Source organism: Oryctolagus cuniculus, chromosome 8 (assembly GCF_964237555.1).
Source record: "Oryctolagus cuniculus chromosome 8, mOryCun1.1, whole genome shotgun sequence".
Taxonomy (NCBI): domain Eukaryota; kingdom Metazoa; phylum Chordata; class Mammalia; order Lagomorpha; family Leporidae; genus Oryctolagus; species Oryctolagus cuniculus.
The window spans coordinates 104,321,342-104,325,639 of NC_091439.1; positions in this window are offsets into that span (position 1 = coordinate 104,321,342).

Here is a 4,298-nt window from a genome sequence, read left to right on the forward strand (position 1 = left end):
GAATCTTTATGTGAATGGAAGGGGCGAGGGAGCGGGAAAGGGGAGGGTTGCGGGTGGGAGGGAAGTTATGTGGGTGAAGCCATTGTAATCCATAAGATGCACTTTGGAATTTTATATTCATTAAGTAAAAGTTTAAAATAAAGAACATTTTATATATTTCACCTTTCCAATAATATACCCTTGTTTCTTAACTTTAGTAGAAATCCAACTGCACTTAATATTATAGCATTTATTCAGTGCTGTTAAACTGTTTATAATTACAAAGAAATATATTCCCTCTAAAGAAAGCCCAAATCTTAGATAATAATTATATTCACCACAGTCATTAAAGCTCTGATTCAATTTTTCAGCCTATGTAAGTTTAAATCATCGTCCCTTTACAATGAGTTTATTCTTCAGTGTTAGCTTAGGTTCTCTGAACCAAGAGTGAGGCACAAAGTCAGCTTCACACAACCTTCATGGGAGATTGTAACAATTCCTGCAGACAGATAGGATCTGAGCTGATGAGAAACAGGAAGAAACAGAAGCCGACATTCCTTTCTTTTTGGATCAAATTATTATAATGATGAATCTAGTAATTTTTTAAAAAAGATGTTTATATTCCTAAATGTGCGTTATGTTTTGAATATGTCTCTGAAAGCCAATTTGAGTCCCCAAATTGACAAACATGTTAACGGTATGTGTAGGTCATCAGAATTAGATGAGATTATGGAAGGGGGCCTTCATGATGGCATTCGTGAATTTATAAGAGAAAGCTGACCTAGCTGCTCTGTCTTGCTGTATGTCTTTTCTGCCGTGTCATGATGCAGCAATAGGGCCCTCACCAGATGCTGAGCAGATGCTGAAGCTGTGGTTCTGGAGTTTGCAGGCTCCAGAACCCTCAACCAAATGAACTTCTATTCGTACAAATTACTCAATCTATTGGCATTTAGGGTTAGCAATAGAAAACAGCCCATGCGCTGGAAATATTTTTAATGTGTCCATTTTGCATTTGATACGTTATACCAGGTGACATGTGGATTACGGAAATTAGATAACAGTGTATATACAAAAATTAAGCTGTAACATTCCCAAGGGTTTTAAGGTAATATTGAAATGTTCATGCATAGTAAACTTACTTCCATTATGGTCAGGCTGAAGTGCTTCCTTTTCTTTGCAGATGTTTGTCTATTAGAAAAGCAGTCACGCAAGTGCAAATATCACACTGTGGTTATGCCACACTCCAGCTCAAAACAGCACCCTTCATAATAATTACTGAATAAAACACATGTCTCTGCATGTGCACTTTGCATGCCAAAGAGCTACTGTTTATATATGATAATCTTCCTGTCTGTTTCTATTAAGAATAGATCAAAATAAATTACTCTATTCCAAACTCTGTTACTTAGATGTTGTCAATGCGAAAATGCTACAAATGGTTACTACAGGATGTGTGGAACTGGAGAATAGAGTTTATAAAGGTGAAGACTTTTGCCCAATTGAAAATATAAATCTGGAAATAATCCACCCTTAGACCCCAATGTTCATCAAACACCAAATACACGCAGTGCAAGTTTTCATGAAATTAATGGGTCTAAGAGGTAAAAAACTCCACACAAAAATTATGGAAAACCACGTTGAGGAGTCCTACTCTTGGGAGAGAAATGACTTGCTTTATGACATGTTTTACTTCGGTATTTGTCCTTTATAGTGATGTAACCATGGAGATACCAGAGTACCTGGGCAGAAGCTGTCCCAGACTTTGGCATATTTGCAAGTTATAAGAAGAGCTTCACAAGCACCACCAGCTTTCCCATGTACAAGCCATCAGGAGGCCTCTTTTTTTTTTTTTTTTTTTTTTTGCCTTTCAACTTACATTTGACCTTAGCTCGCTCTCATTAATTATGCAAACACTCTTGACCTGGGAAACACTACATTTTCTGTAATCTCTCCACACGTCTTAACTCTTGCAAATTCTACTTCCTTGGTTTTCTACTTTTGACTCCAATTATAATGATAATTTTTCCATCTTGTCCACATTTCTTCTTGTATTTATTAAACATATATTTATAAGGCTTTCATTGTATGCTAGAAATTACTCCAGGCACAGAAACAAAGCAAAAACATGTATAATATTTGTGGTCATGTGTTTGATATTCTGATAGAGAGAGCTAAAATTAACGATTTAACTAATTGACGGAAAGCCTATATAAGAGGTTGATTTCTGTCCTTCTAGTAAGATATGTCAAAATCTTCACCCTGGTACCTGTGTTTGTGATCTAATTGGAAGACAGTCTTTGCAGGTGTAGTTCATTAGAATCTCAAGTGGATATCCTTCTAAATTTGGGGGAAAAAGATTTTCTAAATTCAATGACAGTTGCCTTTATAAGTAGGCAGTAAATCCTGGAAACAGTGAAAGAAGCAACCCATACATATGAGGATGGAGGCAGAGGTTAAAGTCTTGTAGTAACAATGGCACAGGCTGTGACATCACATTAGGCAGCTCTTCATTCACACACTCGGCCATTGTAATATTGGCTCCTCTGCTTCTGATACAGCTCCCTACTATTGTGCACCCTGGGGGGCGATGGCTAAGAAATCTGAACCATTGTCACCCACGTGGAAGACCCAGAGGGAGTTCCAGTTTCTGGCTCTGGCTTGGCCCAGCCTCAACCCCAACTCTTGTAGGCATATGATGAGTTAACCAGGCAATGGGAGATTTTCTCTCTCTCTCTCTTTCTTTCTCTCTTTGTCTCTCCCTGCCTTTTAAATAAAATAATTAAACATTTAAAAATATTAGATTTTCAAATGCTAATACAATGTATTTCCAATGTACTGTATGGTTCTTGCGATTTGTATAACATCTCTCACATCCCAGCTCATGGACAGTAATCACTTTATTCCGTTTTACTCTGAGCGTCTATGAGAAAATCACAAGATACCAGAATGTCAGTTCTGGCAATTCAGAGACTATCCAGTAAAAGGCATTGCAGGTTAAAGCCCAGCCTGCAGTGCCAGAATCCAATATGGCTCCCTGCTAAATGCTCATAGGAAAGCAGCCGAGAATGGCCCAAGGCTTTGGGTCTCTGCAGACACATGAGCGACCCAGAAGTTCCTGGCTTTGGATGGGCTCAGCTTGGGCCATTGCAGGCATTTTGAGAGTGAGTTAGCTGATCGAAGACTTCTCTCTTTGTCTCTGCCTCTCTCTGTAATTCTGCCTTTCAAATAAATTTAAAAAAAAATATAAAATCCTTTTCTATTCCAGGCTTTCACTAGGCTCACAGATTGTCTCACTGGTCCCCAGAAACAAATCTATTTCTGTTATTGCTTAATAACTCTGAAATTCTAAATCTCAGCATCTTTCTAATTATCACATATATTAGCTAAGTGATTTATAGAGCACATCTTTAAAAACAACATGCTGTATCATTGCAAAAATAGTAATTTTCAATATACATTATATTAATTCCATAAGTAGGTGTGGTAGCTTATATGTCAAAATTATAATATTTAGTGAGACATTAATTCTGTAGGAACAGATACCCATATCATTTCAAAAGAAAAATAAATATGCATATATATATATATATATAATTCCAGTTTACTAACTCTAGGATTTCTTTCTAGATATTTTGGGAAATATGTTTCGTAAATATTTTATATATTTCAGTTATTCTCTCTTACCATTTGCCAATAGGAATCCTACCCATGAGTAATAAGTTCTGTCACCTACATTTCATTAAGAATTAGAATTGCTATTAAAGATTAAATACTTCAGAAGAAAAGTCAGAGTTCTAAAAATGAGGCTTCAGTGTTTCAACAGAAATGTTTTCATTTGTTCCATTTATTTGTTTAAATTCTACTCCTGAAGGAATTGTTTCTCCCCATCCTGAATGTATAGTTTCTTTTTTGATTAACAAAAAATAAAACATTTTAAATTACTATCATTATATGGTTTACTAAACTGGAATAAAACTTCCTCATATGTGTGTGAGAGATCATCATTTTCTGTGTGTTCTTCGCATCATGTGAGGATAGGATAGGATACATCAACACTGCTTTATTGATATGTTTATTTTCTCTTGCTCAGGAATTGCAGATTGCATGCAGCATCTAAAGAAAATAATTGTACTACCTTTTCTGTTCTCAGGTGAAATTTTACTTTTAGCAATTTCTGAGTATATTTCCAAATTTTGTCAGAATGTGTCAACTGTATTTCCATTTTTAATTACAAGCACTCAGCAAATGAAACACAGGGAGGAACTCATTCAGTTTTGCCTAAGGCTTTCTTCCTGATTGGGTGATCAGCGCCACAGCAG